Genomic DNA, 22289 nt, shown 5'->3' with positions numbered 1-22289 from the left:
ACTCGAATAAGGTAATTTTTTCTTAAAAAGTTTGCTTTTTCTACAATTATTTTACTACAAAACCCATCAAAAACATGATGTATGTATATATACCCTCAAATATTATCGGTTTATTCTCAAGCTATAGTTCAATTTCGGAAATTGCCAATTAAAATCATAAAAAAAACATAGAAAGTTCGTTAAAATATGCGATTTTCCAATCAAGATATACAATTTATTCGAGTAATATAGATTACAGTAGCGATGGTGACGGCAACGATGAATGGACTGATTCTTCGTGCGAAAATAAATTGGAAGCGCAGAACGATGCATTGTTTCAGGGAATATCGATTTTCAAGCATGGTTTTAAAGTACGTGTGCGCGTGACTAGGTTTGTTAATTAATGCCGCTCCCAGGTTTTCAATATATAAATGTGACACCTACATATCTTTAAGCTTAAAACAATTGGACTAACAATTTCATTAAATTTAAATGAATATTTATCTTTTTAAACGCAACAATATTTTTAATGACAACTTCACGTGTAAATCAAGTGCATACATATTCGATCGTTCTTGAAAACCTGATTCTCTGCGAAGAGAAAAAATCCTTGAATAAATATTTGATCTACGTTTTATATGCTACGTTTTACATCCACCTCTTTTCAGATATACCCCTCTATTTAAAATCGTAGATCGTCACACTCAATAGGTATTTCCCTGAAAAGGTTAAAGTCGTTTTGTATAAAAGCCAATTCAAAGGGGAAGGAAATTCTGCGAAAAATTCTTTCAGATTTCCCTATGTTTGAGCTCGAATCAAAGCAATCCTGTATAATAGGATAGGATGATAGGATGATTCTGTATTATTCCTTGAGTACTTTCTGTTCCTGTTATTTACAATAGGATGATTATGCGTTTAACTTTTCATAGAATCTCTCTGATTCCGTATGATATCATCAGTGTTTTTGAAATATGTTATTGATGTCGTAACGTCAACCGTTTTCAGTGCAAATTCAATTTTGAATCGCAATTTCCATGTTTGCGTGGCAAAAGCGTAAAATCGATAACGCACGCTAACATGTCTTCTTTGCTAATGGCGTACTATAAATATAAATATTTGAATAAATATTGCGAATTTCATATTGCTAAAAGATTTATACTATTTGTTCGTAAATAATCGTCGGATCTATATTTAAGTTGAAACTGCTGCATTAGATCTCTTTTCTTACTTAAAATTATTTGGATTGGTAACTTGGATGTAACATGTAATTTATTCTTCCTTTATAAATAGTGTACAGAAGATACCAATTCAGAGAAATGGAAGGAAAGTCTAAAAGCAAAGAAAATCTACAGGAAGATAAAACGTTCGAGCCTTGCCAGGATATATAAGATGCTAAATAATTTCATTTTGACAATGGTCCAACATCCTACTATGCATAAATTTAATATTAATATCAGCAGGTTTCATGCCAAGTATTACATCTAACGTATAAGCACAAGCCCTGGTTTTAAATGCCTTATAGTAACACCGAAAAGATTATTCAGTTGGATGTCTGACTCAACATCAATATTTTACTTAGAAGATAATACGTCGAGAGCATGTTGGTGGATGGAATGGGAGATGAATGAAGGCCTACTTCTGTAAAATACGTAAAATGGTAGTCGGAATGAATTTTGGCGCTTGGGGACAGAAAAAGAGCTGACTGATACTGTCATACACCTGAATTTATAAAATTTTGAAAATTCGATGTAACCTTTGAACTTTATCGTATTCTGTTTCATAGCACAAATTATTGTTCCCGAAATGTACGTTTAGTGTTATAATATATTTGACCAACGGTTCTCAAATACTAGTTTTGCAAAAGCAATGGTGAAATTGGAGCAATTCTTTCTTCTTTCATTCTTTGAATGACCTGGATTTTCGAGTAGTCTAGTGACGATTGATCCCTACAATTAATCGATTTCTTTTTATTACACAAGTGCAAGAGATTCCGCGTTGTACGCGGATGTTGCAACATCGAATGCCTGAACCCCACAGAAGATCCGACCGAATTTAATGTCACTACCGTCGATGATTCACCCAGAAATGGTTCACTTCAGAACCATAGTCCCATATCTGGATGCGTCAGTCACTATGTGTCACATAGTCATATGTGGATGCTGAGCTTATTGATGGTAATTGTAATATTTTAATTTTTTTTATTCTATATTTTCGACTTCTTTTTTCGAGTAGAATCACCAATTTTCCGCTTGTACTATCAATTACCAACCAGCCTGTATGACAAAATTCTGTTTTAAACACGAAACTCGCCACGAGTGGCTACTTTGTTTACGAAATTAAACGAATTTAATAAATGAAATGGCAGGGAAGGAACTACAAGTGACCGTCAAGCTATTTTTATGCTTGAAAAGTAATTCGCAAAGTAATATAAAATAATACTACTGATTTGTGTCTCTTTCAGAACTTTTTCTTAATCTCTTGTTTTTTCCCTTCAAATTTATTATTTATTATTTATTCGGTGTCACGAAAACCGATTAAATATTAAATATCTTAAATATAGATTGAAATGAAAGCTTGTCAGTTCTCGTTCAATTGTCACTTCAATGTTGTTAGTTCAAAGGTTCTCGTACATCGTAAAGCAAGGGACCAAATCTTTAACTTATTACAAATTAAACCTTTTATTGTAATTACGAAAATTATGAAAGTCCCAAGCGAAACAAGTAGGGAACATGAACTGCTCAACGAACCAAAGAACGGCTCAGTGACAAAATTAATAAAGTAAGGATCACAAATATTACAACATTACACTCTTACATCACATAATAGTTCTCTATACAAAAGATATATAGCGAATCGACTTTTCACAACGATAAGAATCAACAGAACCAATTAAGACCAGGCGAAACTCTCATAAGACAACAATATCAGAGGGATCAAATCAGCGATTTTAATCTATGTTACAAATTATAGTTATCAAGAAAAATTGCTCTTTTCACGAAAATTATGCTGATGACACACTCACAATGCATTTTATATTTGATAGTCGGATGTGCTCGTGGCCATCAGGAGTATAAAGACGACGTTTTTAGAAAATGACAGCGCTGTCGGGTTTTAAAAGCTTTTATTTTTTTATTCATCATTACGAAGATTGTGATGGAAGAACGTAATGGGGTAAAATCTGACGATTCCTTAATGAAGAATGCTTAAAGAGATTCTATAGAAAACGGTGATCGTTTCGTTGGGTAGTTCATTCGAATTTTGATCAGGATTATTGAGATAGAAGGGTCGAGAGCTTCGTGGAATATAAACTTTGACGCTTCGACGCTTCATCTCTTTTCAAGCTCACCAGTCACAAACCATGGTTCACTGAATGTATCTTTTTGGAAAATCCTTTTTGGATTTTCGTACGAGAAACATGGTATGTTTGACAAGGGATTTTCTTTTGAGGCAATTTAGAGTGACAAAAAGGTCTTTCTGTTAGGTAGCTTGACGAGAAAAATGTTTTATTGATAACGTAAATGGAACGAGTAGTTACGAATTTAAATAGAATATGACCAATATGAGGAATATATATCTTCTCTTCGACTTTCATAAGCTGAAAGCCCCGTATCTAAATTTTATCTTAATTATTTGAAGCAAAAAGTATGTTTTCTGAAACTTTCGTTTCTCGTGATGAGTACTTTATGATGTAATAAAAAAATTTGTCTGAAAATTATACTCAAGATCAATTTCATGATCCATTTTCTCTAACAGATCTCCATCTTCCACAGCTATAACAAATAATTTTTTGACACTCTATACATTTAACATCGATTATAATTCTGATAATTGAAACACCGAACATCAATGTGTTTATTCACTACGCCAACACAGATAACAATTAACATTGATATATAATATATATTTGACGATATATATCTGAAAGAATAGAAATTTCATTTAATCGACTATATGACCATACTCGGTTAAGTACCAACAACGACTATCTATCAACCTTATCTTACTTCCTCAAAGATATAGAAAGACTTTAAAAATTTCAGCCATGTGATTTGGTCCTTTAAAATTTAGAAGTAATATAACGATAAAATACCATCAAAACCTTTAAATTTCCAATATTCAAGAGAAACTTGAAATCTCGTTTATTTACTCAGCAACAAAATCCTATTTACCTTCAGAGAACCTATACAATTTTTGCACAGCTCAATATCTCTCCTTTAAACAAAACATCAAAGTATGTTGTTCCTAACTTCAAAGGGCTCAACTCAATTTTTTGATCAATTTCTCTCGTCCTATACGCTCGTTTCAAAGCTTATAATACCATCTACACCTTTGCCTTGTGTTCCATCCATGGTTCCTATGCATGCAATTTTATTATTATCGTTCCAAAGGATCTTAGCATTTCTGTTTCGCTCGTGATAGGTATTCACATCAATAAGTTAAAGATTTGATCCCTTGCTTTATGATGTACGAGAACCTTTGAACTAACAACTTTGAAGTGACAACGGAACGAGAAATGACAAGCTTTCATTTCAATCTATATTTAAGATATTTAATATTTAATCGGTTTTCGTGACACCGAATAAATAATAAATAATAAATTTGAAGGGAAAAAGCACCGAATAAATAATAAATAATAAATTTGAAGGGAAAAAACAAGAGATTAAGAAAAAATTCTGAAAAATTCTGACACAAATCAGTAGTATTATTTTATATTACTTTGCGAATTACTTTTCAAGCATAAAAATAGTTTGACGGTCACTTGTAGTTCCTTCCTTGCCATTTCATTTATTAAATTCGTTTAATTTCGTAAACAAAATAGCCACTCGTGGCGAGTTTTGTGTTTAAAATAGAATTTTGTCATACAGGCTGGTTGGTAATTGATAGTACAAGCGGAAAATTGGTGATTCTACTCGAAAAAAGAAGTCGAAAATATAGAATAAAAAAAATTAAAATATTACAATTACCATCAATAAGCTCAGCATCCACATATGACTATGTGACACATAGTGACTGACGCATCCAGATATGGGACTATGGTTCTGAAGTGAACCATTTCTGGGTGAATCTTCGACGGTAGTGACATTAAATTCGGTCGGATCTTCTGTGGGGTTCAGGCATTCGATGTAGCAACATCAGCGTACAACGCGGAATCTCTTGCACTTGTGTAATAAAAAGAAATCGATTAATTGTAGGGATCAATCGTCACTAGACTACTCGAAAATCCAGGTCATTCAAAGAATGAAAGAAGAAAGAATTGCTCCAATTCCACCATTGCTTTTGCAAAACTAGTATTTGAGAACCGTTGGTCAAATATATTATAACACTAAACGTACATTTCGGGAACAATAATTTGTGCTATGAAACAGAATACGATAAAGTTCAAAGGTTACATCGATTTTCAAAATTTTATAAATTCAGGTGTATGACAGTATCAGTCAGCTCTTTTTCTGTCCCCAAGCGCCACAATTCATTCCGACTACCATTTTACGTATTTTACAGAAGTAGGCCTTCATTCATCTCCCATTCCATCCACCAACATGCTCTCGACGTATTATCTTCTAAGTAAAATATTGATGTTGAGTCAGACATCCAACTGAATAATCTTTTCGGTGTTACTATAAGGCAATTAAAACCAGGGCTTGTGCTTATACGTTAGATGTAATACTTGGCATGAAACCTGCTGATATTAATATTAAATTTATGCATAGTAGGATGTAGGACCATTGTCAAAATGAAATTATTTAGCATCTTATATAGCCTGGCAAGGCTCGAACGTTTTATCTTCCTGTAGATTTTCTTTGCTTTTAGACTTTCCTTCCATTTCTTTGAATTGGTATCTTCTGTACACTATTTATAAAGGAAGAATAAATTACATGTTACATCCAAGTTACCAATCCAAATAATTTTAAGTAAGAAAAGAGATCTAATGCAACAGTTTCAACTTAAATATAGATCCGACGATTATTTACGAACGAATAGTATAAATCTTTTAGCAATATGAAATTCGCAATATTTATTCAAATATTTATATTTATAGTACGTCATTAGCAAAGAAGACATGTTTGGGTGCGTTAAATTTAAAGGTTTTGATGGTATTTTATCGTTATATTACTTCTAAATTTTAAAGGACCAAATCACATGGCTGAAATTTTTAAAGTCTTTCTATATCTTTGAGGAAGTAAGATAAGGTTGATAGATAGTCGTTGTTGGTACTTAACCGAGTATGGTCATATAGTCGATTAAATGAAATTTCTATTCTTTCAGATATATATCGTCAAATATATATTATATATCAATGTTAGTTGTTATCTGTGTTGGCGTAGTGAATAAACACATTGATGTTCGGTGTTTCAATTATCAGAATTATAATCGATGTTAAATGTATAGAGTGTCAAAAAATTATTTGTTATAGCTGTGGAAGATGGAGATCTGTTAGAGAAAATGGATCATGAAATTGATCTTGAGTATAATTTTCAGACAAAATTTTTTATTGCATCATAAAGTACTCATCACGAGAAACGAAAGCTTCAGAAAACCCCTGGATCGTAAATGATTCGTTCTTTTGAAAAAAGCTGTTTAAAATTTCTTATACTAATCCCTATACTAATTGTGTATACTAATTGTATTTAGTATATTATGTTATAAATAATGGTTAATATAAGTATCAAAATAAATAGACAACAATTAATTACATAACATCGTAATAACATAATATAATATAATGGGCGTAATCATATACAGTAAAACTTAGAAAATATGCTCTGGATGAATTCGGTGAAAATTATCCTTTGTTCCGTGGTATATATAGGCAAAAACGAATGGTAGACCGCAGCATAATAGTTTCCAACCATCCACAATTGTTCTAATTCCTCACTCGACGTCTTTCATGTTCATTCATGTAGGAAAAAGTATGTTATCGTTTAATAATAAGCTTTTAAGCGTTTAATAACATCTCGTCGAGTAGAAATTCCACACGAAGCAGTGAGAAAAATAATATTTGAAGAAGATCTATGTTCTCAGCTTCGTCGTGTGCAAGAACTTTGTAGGATAGATTGTATCATGCGATGAAAATTTTATACTTGTAAGTTAAGAAAATTGGAACGAAAATTCACGTTGTCTCAAAGATATCTTGTTTTTGGATAGAAATAGTTACTTTACTAACAACATTCTCAATATTAAGGATATGAACATCTTTGATTTAATCAAAGCCGCTGGAATACGCCAGATATTTCATATCTGACTTAAACATGTACTGCGACGAGCGAAAAAAGTAAACACATAAATGTAAAAGACTAATTTTTCAAGTGATCGGTAAAGACTAGGTAACAGTAACTACAAGTTATTATTAACGAAATGTAATAGTTAATTTTCATTAACATTAATAATGTACAAAACATTTTACAAAAATGGACATCTCAAACCATGTTTACGGTTTTGCACATTAATTATACTCGTCGAATCAAGGTTTCAACATAGATATTTCGTCCACTAGTACTACTTCACGTTTATTACATCCAATAGAATTAACTACTATTTAGGTAAATTATTTTGTGGAATGGTCAAATAATGCTCTTTTCTCATTATACCTTCGACATTCGCTTTCTACATAAAATCAACGGGCTGTGTTTACACTTTTGCTTGTCACGGCGTATCAAGGAAGATTGAAATATAAAGTAATTCGCACAAAAAAGTAGATATTAGTATTGATGTTATTGTATTCCATATTTGACCTTAAAATATGAATAAAATCAGTCTAAGTATTAATGAAATTTCAAACATTTTTTCTAAAACAACGGAACTTTCCTTTCTAATGAGCACTATATGATGCAATAGAAAAACAATTTGACACTGAAAATTGTGGTCAAGATCAATTTTGCGCTACACTTATTTAACCAATTTTCATCAAATCGAAGGTGTAGAATGGCTTGAAAAAAATACCGCGATAAATACTTTTTTGACACTTTGTACAAAGGTGTATATCAATGTGTATATCGATACACATACTCTGTATGTGCATATCCGTGGTATATATATCCGTTTTTCGAAGCAAAATGTCATCTACCTGTTCAAAAGAGCAAAGCAAAAACACTACATAGAGGGTTTGTTACTGTTAACACTCTCTATTTCCGTGCGTAAAGTATCCAACCAGATATCCAGGAACAGCTTTCAGGGAACGAGATTGAATATTTGATCGAATATATTTAATATGGCAATGTTACGTATAACAATATACGTATGGAATTTTAAAAGTCACGAGGGTTGCAGCGGACTCAATTTTAATGTACATTAAACATTTTGCTCATTGATGACCTTACCTTAATTTTTTTCTCCTTCCTCACTTTCTTTTCCTATGCGAGTGAGAGCAAGATTGATAGTAACAAGCGATTTCATTAAAACACAATCTCCTTTTCCATTTGATGAACACTATACGAGACGAGGGAATGATTTAGGAACACGACTTTCGAGCGGTTTCAACAACTATTAAGTTTCATTTATAGCAACGAACACTGCCAAAGACGTAATCAATAAGATTCGCGTAGGTGCCGTAGATGACGTAGATGAAAAAACGTAGATCAAACGTAAATGACGAAATTATACATTAATTTATTTTAACGCGTTAAAATTACGCTAATGACAGTTGCTCCATTCAATTTGTTCACATATTTGAGCCCTATATGGAACAAAGTGAACGGAGCATCTGCAAGCGTGTTAACCGGACAACGACGAATTTTCACATCTACTCCACGAAGCTTCACATATATCAATGACCACTACCGTAGTCATGATCAAACATAGATGACGAAGTTATGTATTGATTCACTTTAACACGTTCAGATTACGCTAGTGACACTTGCGCAGTACTATTTGTTCATATATTTAAGCCCTATACGCAACAAAGTGAACGTAGCATCAGCAAGCGTGTTAATTGGACAACCACGAATTTTCACATATATTGCACGAAGATTCGTATATAACAATGATCACTGCCATAATCATGGTCAACCGTAGATGACGAGATTATGCATTAATTCACTTTAAAAATTACGCTAGTGACACTTGCGCAGTACTATTTGTTCATATATTTAAGCCCTATATGCAACAAAGTGAACGTAGCATCTGCAAGCGTGTTAGTTGGACAACGACGAATTTCGTTTCGCAAACACGGACACATGATACATTTTGAAGTTACGTGGACGTGAGAGTAATTCGTTCCCTTAAATTGCTCAATTTCCATTTCTTTCGCCATGTATATTCGAGTATTGCATTTGAATTGCAGAGCAGTGGGAAGTAACGGCGCACGTCGTTGATATATCGACAGGAACATGAATTCTTTTTTCATAGGATGAATACTTTTTTCATCGAATTATTAAACCGAATCAAGTTTTCAAATCCAATCATTTAATTTCATCGTTTTACATCGAACGGTTCAATCTTTTTTCTTTTAAATACCTTACCTATATTTCATCTCGTTGAATATTCCATATTTTTAATGCTACTACCACTTATTGGAAATTTCAAATATGTAATTATCGTTCTGAAGTTAGAAATTCGAAATAACATTCGTCAGTATATGATTCTACGTTTTATATAGAGTAATAAAAATGATACAATGAGTTTCGGTAAATAACCAATAAAAATTTTTGTTCCTTTTTCTTTTTCCTTTTTTTTTCTTTTTGGTTTTATGTATCCAAGGTCGAGAATAAACTATGTGCACGTTTCCTCTCGTTTCTTGCATTTTTATGAGGAATTCAGTCTTTTTACGCCACAAGAGTCTCAACGTTTTCGTTTTCACGCCTACGTTACGCTCGTTAAACACGTTCCAACAAGACCATGAATAAGGATAACAGCTTTAATGTTTTCACATGTGTTAATTTATTATTTTAGACCTTAAATATTTTATTTATAAAATCTTTATTTAAACAAGTTACCATTGTCGCTACAATAAATCAATGAATGAAATCAGTTTAAATTTAAAATATCATTTCATAATTTTTCGTCACTTGTATCTAAAAACAACAAAAAAACGGTGTATCCACATCGGATAAATTAATACGCCCCGGCGCAAAATAAAACCAAGACGCACAGCTCTGTGGAATGCCAACGGTCTAACGCAACGCAAACTTGAACTAGAACTCTTCCCAAAACACCAGCAAATCGACATAATGCTCATAACTGAAACCCACTTCACCGACAAAAACTACCTGAACATAAACGGATACAAGTTCTACCATACCCAACACCCCAGCGGAAAGGCCCACGGCGGCACCGGAATCATAATCAAATCAAACATTAAGCACTACGAACTTCCACCATTCCAGAAAGACTACCTCCAAGCATGGTCTTGAAGACTGTCATGGTACAATCACCACTTCAGCTGTATACTGCCCTCCAAGACACTCCATCGCCAAAGAAGACTTTGGCGACTTCCTGGACACCCTGGGCAATAGATTCATAGCTGGAGGAGACTACAACGCCAAACACACCCAATGGGGCAGCAGACTGGTTACAGTAAGAGGCAAAAACCTCCTCAACAGCATAATAACCAACAAGCTCAACTACCTTACCACATACGAACCCACACACTGGCCCACCGACACAAACAAAATACCCGATCTCCTTGATTTCCTCATAACTAAAAATATCTCGTCAAGACACGTCCAAATCAATTCCTCGGCTGATCTCTCCTCTGATCATTCCCCCGTGATAGTAACAGTCAGTTCAACTATCATCGAGAATACACGTAATGGCTCCATACATAACCAACACACCAACTGGCAGCTCTTTAGAGAAGTCTTTACACACACAACTTCAGCCTCAACTTCACTAAAAACCAATGAAGAAATCGAAGCAGCCACGGAATACCAAAACACGAGCATAATAAACGCTATCCGCTTCTCCACACCGGCAAAAACGTCCATCAGCAATCACGAATACCCCCAGTACATATTAAAAAAAATAGCAGAAAAACGTAGACTAAGAAGCATATGGCAGACCCATAGAACACCGGAGGACAAACGCAAACTAAACAACGCAACTAGAGAACTATCCTAAACTATAAAAAACTACAATAATGACCGTTTTCACAAATATCTCGCCAGCTTGTCCCCCACAGCCGACTCCAACTACTCACTATGGAAGGCCTCCAGGAAACTCACGCGCCTCCCACAAATAATACCTCCAATCCGCCGTCCGCAGGGTGGATGGGCGCGTAGCCCTATAGAAAAAGCCAACCTATTTGCCAAACACTTGACTGAAGTATTCCAACTCCATTCCTCCATAGCTGCAGCGGACGTTACCGAATATCTGCACACTCCCTTCCAAATGTCCCCTCCTATTGAACCCTTCACTTCTTTAGAGATCATAGAAGCAATCAGTCGCCTAAACCCCAAGAAAGCAGCAGTTCACGACCTAATAGGAAATAAAGCAATCAAGGAACTTCCGATAAAAGGGATTGCACTCATCGCATCAATCTTTAACGCTATCCTCCGCCTTCAACACTTTCCCAAGGCTTGGAAAATCTCACTGATCACCCTCATCCCTAAACCCGGTAAACCAATATATGAAACCAGCTCCTATCGCCCAATCAGTCTTTTACCTACCCTGTCTAAACTATTCGAGAGGATGCTCACGAATCGTCTCCTTCCACTCCTAGAAGAATTGAAAACGCTCCCAGACCACCAATTCGGCTTCCGAAAACAACACTCAACAGTAGAGCAAATCCACCGCATAACCCACATGATCAGCCAAACCCTTGAAAAGAAAAAATACTGCTCAGCGGTATTCCTAGACATCCAACAGGCATAACACACAAAGTATGGCATAAAGGGCTACTCTACAAGCTCAAAAAGATCCTACCCCATCCATACTACTCCATCTTAAAATCCTACCTAACCAACAGACAATTCATAGTTAAATGTCTAGGCGCCACTTCCGCAACATTCCCAATAGAATCCGGCATACCCCAAGGTAGTGTCCTCGGACTCCTACTGTTCTCCATCTACACTGCCGACTTATCTATATCAAACGAGGTAACAATAGCAACATTTGCCGACGACGCAGCACTATTAGCTACCCACGCAGACCCGGCAATTGCCTCATCCACTCTCCAGCGAAGTCTCGACTCCATGGAAAAGTGGTTCCAAAAATGGGGTTTCAAAATAAACGAAAAAAAATCCTCTCATGTAACCTTCACGCTCCGAAAACAAACCTGCCCCCAGGTCACCATTAACAACACAATAATCCCAAGCAAGGACTCCGTAAGATACCTGGGCATGACCCTGGACAGGAGGCTAACTTGGAAAAAACATATCTCAGAAAAAACAAAGCAACTAAAGGAAAAATTAAGAAAATTCTATTGGTTCACGGGCCGACGCTCCAAACTAAACATACAGAACAAAATAATCCTCTACAAGGCCGTAATAAAACCTGTCTGGACCTACGGAATCCAACTATGGGGAACAGCAAGTAATTCCAACATTGAAATACTCCAACGCTTCCAATCGAAAACGCTAAGATCCCTATCAAATGCACCCTGGTATGTTACCAACGAAACAATCCACCGTGACCTCAAGATACCTACAGTCAAAGATGAAATACACAAGTCCAGAAGCAGATATAACACAAGAGTCAACAACCACCACAACCCACTAGTCACCCAACTACTGGACACGACGGACCGATCTACAGTTATCATATTTTATATCAAATTAGAAGGGACCTTTAAAAAATTGCATGCAACAACACACTTACAGGAACTCTTGATTTAGTTTTTCTACATGCCTGATTATGTCTTTATATGTATATGTCAATTCAAATTTATTTTCTTAAAAGTCCCTTAATGAAAAACTAACACTTCATACTAACTTAGAACTTTTGAGTTCTTAGAATATTCTGATTTAGTCACTGGCTGTACAATAAATTCATTTACAGATATTATATTTCCACCAAGAGCTAGTTTTATTATGAGCCTTCCTGCATCATCATCGAATCCTTCTATTTGACCATAATTATTACTTTGTTTTCCAGCTATAATTTTCACTAATGTTCCTTTCTCGATTTTAACTTCTTCCTCTTCTTTTTTGGAATCTGTATTTTTGGTATCTGTAGTTTCATACCTTTTGGTCGTAATTCTGGTATGACAGCTGCTACTAATCTGTAATAGTTAGAATAAACGATTGTGAAATAAAAAATGATGTTCTCTGTTTACTTTCCAATAAGTGATGTATTAAACACATATAATTAATTTAATCTAGAGTAAAATTCATACTTTTCATTTCAACCAATTCCCTTTCCTGGTTGCCATCCCATTCCCTGTAACATTGCTACACCAAAAGCATCAATAGGAATTTTTTCATAACCTTCTAACGTAGACTGAAAAATAAAAAACAATATTTATAATATGCAAATGTAATACATCTGTGCATTGCACATCAATATGTTGATAACGTACCTGTTCTTTGCCTCTTAATGATTCATCTTCTACTAAAGGTAAAGTTAAATCATTTGTTTTAGTTTCATGTTCATTCTTTGACTTAAGTTCCTCAATGATTTCTTCCGCCGCTTGCTCTTCTAAAGTAACAACTTTATTTTCACTATCTTCAACTGGCTCTTTCTTTATTGATATTATTGGCGATGCTTTTCCATTAGATAGCTTTGATTTTGCCTCGTTAACACTAGCGTCTCCTACCTTTTCCTTATCTGCCTTCGGAAGGAAAATGTCTGCATCTATTTTATTAAGAATTCTATCATGCCAGGTTTTTGAACCTAGTAATGGAATAATTAGAGGTTCATCCTTTTTTTCTTCCTCACTGAAATAAAAAAATTGTTTTCAAATATATATATTCCGCTATTGGTGATTTTTATAGGTTAGGTTGAGGTTATATGTTTCTTGATTATAAATTTTACTTTTTGAACTCACCCTATTACTTTAATACCTTTCTCATCAAGGCATTCTATGTAATCAACTTTCTTTTTTTCTTGTGGAATAGCATTTTTTCTTAATAGATTTCTTAATAGATTTTGCAAAACCGAAGGAAATCTTCTTTCCTTCTTCTGCCATTTGTTTGTTATTTTAACACTGACTTATAGATCAATACACATGTATATACTAGACATAAAGATTGATGTCACTTGAAACTATGTACATGAATCTAATATCTTATTATACTTTATTAATCTACTCACAATTACTTGCACATTACTAAAATTTCATTCCGACAATATATCAAGCGCCTGAATAAGTGACATTAAAGTAAACATATATGAGAGAGGAAATAAGAAGAACTGACGCCTATGGTTTTCTATGTTACAGAGCTAGTGCTGCACCATACGGCCAAATGCCGAAAGTGGCTAGGATATCCCAGAGAGAGTAGTGCTGCACCATGCAGTCAAATGCCGAAGGTGGCTTATGCTAGTATATACCTGTCTATACGTTTCAATCAGAAAATCCATATTATGTGTTCATGTGCAAGTTCACATTTCCTTAGGAGCTGTATTTTGATAGATTTAAGCTTCTAATGGAGCATTTTAAACGTATAGAGTATACTATGAAGTAGAGTGCGGATCATTTTATATTCATAGAAAATTTGAATGTATGGAAATGTACAAAATGCTCATGATATGCAAAAATATGCAAAATATTCAAAGTAAACCAATCATCAAAAAGTTTAAAAGGTGAAACAAATTTCTTTAATAACACCTAGATTAATTTTTATTTGTTAACGATCTACATTCTACTACGCTTTTAATTCTACCCTAGTTTATGCACCATAGCGCATGACAGCGCTATTATGTCCTTTACAATTTATTCAAGATCATTCTATTTTCAGATCAGACTCTCTATTTTTCTTTTTGCATCCTGCAAATTACCGTATAGAGATGTAAAACGAAAGCTATTGCTCGTTAAAATTTGACGTACTTTTGTTTTCATGAAAATATACATATGTTGAATTAAATAAACTAAACTATTGATAATCACATTGAAAGTATATATATTTATATATAACTTAGATTTCACAGATTATTTCGATATTGAAGTACTTCTTATGTATTAACGAAGAAGATAAAACATACTAATACAAGCATAATTCAACTGAGCGATTATGATAATGTTAATGCGCATCTCCGAACGTGCAGAGGATAAATGAGCAGGTAAGTTGCTCCCATCACTCTCTCCTTTGTTTCATGCAACTGTAACTCTTAGAATGTAATGTATAAATGTATATAACTATCCTTAATCGCATTGACGAAATGATGATAGACACAATTACTTGTTTGTCAGTTGAAGATCTTTTCTTTCCTCTTACTACATATTTATGTACTCTTAACTTGTCTTTTTAGCAATACTATCGCTCGTTTGTTCTACAGTTTTCAGAATTCTACCTTTTAGCGTTCTACACACGATCGGAGCGTAAATGTGCCCGTAGTCTGCCTGTTCCTATAAGCTACTTTAAACGATCATCTTTGATTGTGTTGGCTCGTAGATCATAGAGGAAGCCATTTACCTATCTTTCGGAACAAGAACTACAGTTAAAAACAGCGACCAATTGAGAACAGTAGTTAAGTCCGCGAGTAGAGGGGTGAGCGTGTTTTAGCGGCGACAACAGCACACGGTATGCAGATACGAAGCCGGGGTAAACCGGGAAGCCGTAGTTCACGGACCGTAGTAAGCGTGGTAACTCTAAACAGTCAACGACATTTGAAAGCCGGCCGCGCTCTGGAATTCAGGTAAATTTACCTCTTTTTCGTCTTAAATTTTCATTGACATTTCTCTGCTTATAGATTATTATACGGTTAGAAATGACATGTTTTTGGAGATATCGAGGAATGGTACTTTTAAGTAATTTTGATTTTCATCACTCATAAATTGAACCGAGGAAATTCCATCGATTTATTTACCGGCTGTTAAAAAGTTTTAATGAAATGGGACAAATGGTAATTAGTTGCGAAAATAAGGACAGTTGTGCCAGAGTTACAGTGTTTGCCTTTAATTTCAATTAACTGTACAGCCTGAACGTGGAGATTTTGTTCCTATGTAAATGATGAGATATACGACACACTGGACCGGTTTCTCGATAGTTAACGTCTAAATGGTTAAATTAGGGAATGCTTTAACAAAGTTGATTCAAACATTTGATGAAAAACCCATAATTTACCTTTCTTAGAAATAGTCTTATACTCTTATATATCTTTTATACATTTTTCTTATATATAGAAATCTAACATTTATCAAATATGTGACAATTTCTACTGCAATCAAACATCTTATTTACTCTACGTAATGAAGCTAAGTTTAATTAACTTTCCTCAGTATCTTACATCACCAGTCACGCTCTCGATCCCGCTAGCTAGGCAATAAATCATCAAAAGTCGAGTTACAATTACGTTCTTATCCTACTTCAGAACCCCTCACCTATCCGTTATCCAATTTCCTCTTCGAAATCCCATCGTGAAACCGACAATTAACTACTGTTCATCAGCATACGTACAGTTGACGGAATCGACATAATGAGACAGCGGAGTTAAATGTTAAAAAGTTTGCATATTTTATAATTTGAATGGCGTAAGGGAAAATAAGATGTTTGATTCGCCTAAGATCGTTTCATCCTGTATGGCACCAACATTTCATAAAATATTATATAACACAATTTGGAAAACAGGGTTGAGAATCATAGTGGTGTAAGTTAGGCCATTGCCAGTTTTCATCAAATAATCTTCTGTGTTTATTACCGTAAAAATAGATTACATCTGTTCAAACCGTGGAAACAGAAATGGTAGAGAATAAAGTTACGACTTAATCGGTTCTGAAACCAAAGGGAAGATATGTTTGAGAGTAAAAATGAATTCAAACATTCGGAATTACGACTTAAACCACTATGACATTGAATTTGTCGTATGAAACCTACGCGTTGGGGAACGTGTTGAGGATGTCCCGAAACGTAGTTACAAATTAAGACAGGTCCGCGAGGCTAACTGTAAAAGAGCGAGCGTAACTGTGCGGAGTCGATGTTAACGGAGAAGATCTTCCTGCCGAAGATTTGTTCCGCTATGTCTAGACGTTCTATCCTTTGTTTCCTCGTTGCATTTTTTTACCTTCATTTTATCGCCACGAACAATGTTGCTCGTCGTGCTCTTAACCGTGCAACAGTCGGACAAAAACCCGTTCTGCCTCGTATATAGCGTTCTGTTCGACACGGTCCACGAACTTACGGACAGATTTTTCGCGATTAAAAGAACAAGATAAGACAATTTCACGGTGATCTTATTGTTGTATATGTATACGGAAGTCCCATGGTTGTCGAAGTTTGTGCAGTAATTCTTCTTTCTCTTTCTCTTTTAATTATCGCTTTTGCAGAAGAATGACCGTGGTGTAGAACATGATTGATGTTGATGGTGTAGTAATGGGCGGTGATGCTTCAAACGTATATAATACACTTGAGTTGTATCAAGCATGTTTTTACAACTTTGAGTCGGTTCTACGTGTTCTTATGTTATTGTAACGATTAAGTTACCATAAATATAGCAGTTTTCCCAATGTATCCACGCGTCGAGAGAAGCCATATCACGTAAAACATACATTTCCGTATAATGTTGTACAAATAACAGTCTAAGAAGAGTAGACACTCTTTATTACGATCATACATGTATATTGAAAATATAGCGATCGTTGCAACGTTATGAAAAATTATTGCAATGAAAAATTTTGACGGTGGATACGTATCGTTAGCAGATGATTCACAAGTTTCGAATCGTCTGACGGTACTGGTGCGTTGAACTTTCAGTGGTTGGGCGCGTACGCGTGTCTGGTCGAATTCTAGTTCGATTTCGCGGGAGGTTCGATTTCGCTATGGTAAATGTAGTCGAGTGAACAATCGCGCTACCGGATCTACGCGTAGTCCGGAACTCGGCGCATAATGCCGCGGAAACGGGCATTACAGGTCATTCAGAAGTTACGTCTCATAAATTAAAATACATAGAAGAATGGCAATTACATTCTCCTTTTTATTATTTATATTCTATTATTAGAACACGTATCATTTTTCAAAATTTTCCTTGCAATCTACAATTGTTTATGTTATCTTCCTATTGATCATCGACTTTGTCATTTGCATGTCTCATTTTCCTCGTGTTCGGCATTTCAATATCAGGGAACAAATTTGTATCTTCTACATGAAATCATCTCTTTAATTTCAGATAGACGAATATGCGGCTGCTTCTGTTCCAAATATCTCCGTTACTGTGTCTGTTGACGGAAATCGGCGCGGCTGGGATCGGTAAAGCATGGCAGATCCTGCCATACGCGACCGATTCCTGGAATCACCCATCATGGCCACGGCTCGACTCTTCCGCGTTCGAAGTTCGCAGCGTGAGCGGGGTTGGTCATCTCAATCCCTTGTTTAATTGTTGATTTTTTAAAATCTTTGTTTATTAATTCCAGGTTTTTTACATATTTTTTTTTTACATGATTTTTTTCCAGAATAAACGCTGAATTCTGATTGTAGGGTGGTACAGGCAAAAGTACCGATACGCGACGGTACGACATAGCCATGCATTATTACATTTTTTTTTTTTTTTTTTTTTTTTTTTTTTAAGATTATTATTGTAACTTAAATTTAAGCCGCTGTTACGCTGTGCTTATGTGCGATATTTTAATTTATGTCGTGAAAGCCTGGACGCAAAAACAGGACAGTTCGTTAGCGTAGGAGGGAACTTCTTCGTTAGACTGAACTCTGTTGATTGACTATTGAAAGCGCAAAGCGTAATAAGTTATAGTAATTCTTTTGCACGAGATTAAATAATTCAAGAGCGTTATTTTTTAGTATTGATTATTTATTTTAAACATTGAAATTTACAATAAACATTTAGAATTTACAACAGAATTTGGCTAATAATTCAGTTGTATGAGAAAAATTTCAAGACAATTATCGATACATAATCCGACATCGCATTTTCTGCATTCTCTTATTTTTCACACAAACAACACATTTTCTTCTCGATAATTAGATGCGACTGTCCTCGAAACAGGTAAACAATTATAACGAGACATTATTGGCATTTGCTTACTGCCGTTACTAAGGAATACATTCATATTTATCTCACATAAATGTAATAGTATTACTTCTACTTGATCGGAAAAATCGACAAACGCGTATATCTGTCCTTAGGCCATGCGGAATACTTGCAAAAAACGCATATATGTGTTCTGAGTCTACACCCATAGCTTTCGCCAGCGCATATACGCGCCCATACATGCGTTAATAAGATAAGAGGAAATAAAAGACAGATTATCGATAAAATACACTAACACATATGTAATACGTGGAGATATTACCACTCAGATTACACATATTATATATTATAAGGGAAGATGTATACCACGTATACATATATGTAGAACGAACATTTCAAACTTGTTTATAACGCGTGCGCACACATACATGCACGCACACGAACAATTTTTCGAGCGATAATTATATTAATGATATATATTATGATAACCATTTATATTTTTTAAAATATGTTCTTATGGCATACATATTTATTCCACGCTTCATATCTATCCACATCCGTAACTGTAGGTGACATTGTTTTTTAACAATTTTGCTATTATTTCATAATTCTTTAATTCATATTTCAAAGTCGTAACAGATGTTTCTTTTTTTTCAAGTTTTTCCCACATTGGACTTATTTCTAGCAGCCATGCTTGCTTACAAAGCAATTTTATATCCGCGCAAGAATATTTTTCAGTAGATTTTATTATGTGGTTTACAATATCCATATTCTCTAATAACTGGTTGCTAAGGTATTATTTGAACATATCGAGTCGAGTAACTTCATTTGGTAATGATACGTATATTTTCTTTTCGAGGCATCTGCGTAAAGCTGCATCAATGTCCCTAATAATATATTTACAATAAATATTATTGTTCTGTTATATTAATAATAACGAAGGAATATTCCGAACAACACAATAATTAAGATTAAGATAATGAATAATTATGATATTAAGATATTTTCTACTTAGAAAACATTGAAATAGCGTGATATACATAGCAAGGGCAATTAGTTGCAGCCAAAAGAACTACATTAGAATTTTCGTTAGATACTAATCCATCCAATCTAGAAAGAAGTTCTGATCTGAATCTCTTTGAAGGTTCAGACAATGTACAGTTTACTCCTTTATTTGTGCCTATCCAGTCAATCTCGTCGATCAAAATAATTGTAGGCGAATAATTATAGGCAAGTTCAAATAAAACCTGTTCAATTTAACAAATGTATTTATTATTTATTAAATATTATATTCAAAATTCCTTAAATTCATTGTTTCATCACGAACGTAATATCATTTCGTTTTCCAAACAACTATTCTATTTATATATGATTATTATTATATATGATATATTCCAGAATCTCTTCTTCATAGACAAAGGAAATCAACTTACACGGATATACTTCTCGGAATCACCTCTCCATTTGCTCACCAATGAGCTGGCCGTTATGTTAAAAAAGGTACAGTGGCATTCTGTTGCGACTGCCTTCGCCAACATCGTCTTCCCTATTTCGTAATTGCTTGTATAGCAGAATACCTTTCCAGGGAGAAAATGGGCCTTTAAAAAAGATAAAGTACTTGAGGAGATACACAATGGCCTCCTTAATAGCAGATTTACATTCCTCTAGGCCTACGATGTTGTCCCAATATACATTTAATTTTGTCAGTATGATTTCCTGCGACAATACAAAGATGAAATGGCGCATAATCTCCGTATTAATTTCCGTAAATGTTATGTAATTCGTTATTTAAAGCTTTACTGAAATCAGTATTTACAATACGTATATTAATCGAAAATAACTTACGCATGAAATGTCTTCAATAATCTTCCATAATTCCAGATTGTCTATATAAAGCTTCTGAGCCTATTTTGATATCTTTGATTGCGTGGATTGTTCCATTAAGATGTTAAATAGCTCTCCTCTTCTGATGAAGATTCATCGCTTTCATTGGCGAAAATTGGTGTCAATGTCATTGCGAGATTAATATCATCCGTAGCGTCACCCGTCATCTTCTGTTGTACATTCCTCCCTTTCACAGACTCACTTCTCGTTTCTTTGCTAACAGATTTGACACGTTTTACTACTTCTTCGAAGATTGAATGATATTATAATCGATACGTTGAATACGTTGAGAACGTTGAATAGTGTTAAATAATTTAAATTCTTACACTTTGTTCGCATTTGTCATTTCCCTCGTCTTTATTTCCTTTTCAGTTATTTTCTTGCACAATATAGGATATTTTTGGAATTTCATCTTGTAATAATAATTTTCATATTCTGTAAGAATAATTTCCAAATCGACGTTGTCGCAGACTCGATATTTCCGAGGTAGACGAGCTTCCCGGATTAATACATCGCTAATGTCTACATATCTAAAAAATATAATTTTTAATTCATTGAACAAATTTTATGCTATGAGTACACACTATACGATAATCATCAATTAACTGTTTTATTTCACGGTAAGACAGACAAAAAGAATGTACTGTCTATTTATTATTATATAAATCCTCGGCGATAATTTTTTGCCTTCTGCTTTTTAATTTCTAATTTTTAAAGTTTGAATTTATATATATTTTCATTTATAACTAGTTAATCTACGTTATCGATTGAGTTATTCTATAACTACTGAGTTACCGATGTCGATTTTCAAATTTTGGTTCCTTCCCCTCTTTCCGCACTAATTTCTATTTCGATTGGTCACCGATACTATTCGAAAAAATTGCAACTAAGAAGATATCTAAATATATACACATAATATAAATTTATAAACATAATTTTGTTATCTACTATCTTGATACGTGCAAAGATAAATCTTAATGATATATAATACAGCGTAAATGGTTATAAATAATTAATTATTGACAATAATTATAAGAATTATCGAAAGAAAAAATCATAGATACTATGTGCGAGTGTAAAATATCGCAAAAAATGAACAACAATTGTGAAAAACGCAATATGGCAAATCAATGACAAAACACACTCATGACTGTCATGGAAGTTCCAAAGTCTAAAATCTAGAATATTCCTTACCTCTTTTCGCAAATTATGAGATATCTTATTTGTGGTACCTTGCAGCGATAAATCACCGTTTATTGTAATAGTTTTAAATGTGATAATGATATCCTTGTATTGACTATCGTTTCTCGATAGTTACGAGAATTTTCGTTTATTACTTTGAGACAATCCGTCACTTCCTTTCTCTTATAAAGTTTCCCTTCAACTCCGTTGAAAACTGAGCATCAAACAGGAGACGA

At 34.2% G+C, this 22289-nt stretch overlaps 2 long non-coding RNA genes across 2 annotated transcripts; one reads left to right on the top strand and one right to left on the bottom strand.

The window, feature by feature from the left end:
- Positions 1-14433: 14433 nt before the first annotated feature.
- On the top strand, positions 14434-21201 carry LOC126927167 (uncharacterized). Its single transcript, XR_007715235.1, has 6 exons — positions 14434-14652; positions 14808-15129; positions 15346-15705; positions 20402-20487; positions 20656-20752; positions 20869-21201. It is a non-coding gene; the product is annotated as an uncharacterized LOC126927167 (long non-coding RNA).
- LOC126927183 (uncharacterized) lies at positions 20928-21769 on the bottom strand. The gene is made up of 2 exons (XR_007715265.1): positions 21198-21769; positions 20928-21087 (listed from the first exon to the last, which is right to left on the bottom strand). It is a non-coding gene; the product is annotated as an uncharacterized LOC126927183 (long non-coding RNA).
- Positions 21770-22289: the final 520 nt, after the last annotated feature.

This window comes from Bombus affinis, unplaced genomic scaffold, assembly GCF_024516045.1.
Source record: "Bombus affinis isolate iyBomAffi1 unplaced genomic scaffold, iyBomAffi1.2 ctg00000078.1, whole genome shotgun sequence".
NCBI classification, from domain to species: domain Eukaryota; kingdom Metazoa; phylum Arthropoda; class Insecta; order Hymenoptera; family Apidae; genus Bombus; species Bombus affinis.
Note: the sequence above shows the minus strand (reverse complement) of the source record. Positions and strands in the feature narration are given on the sequence as shown.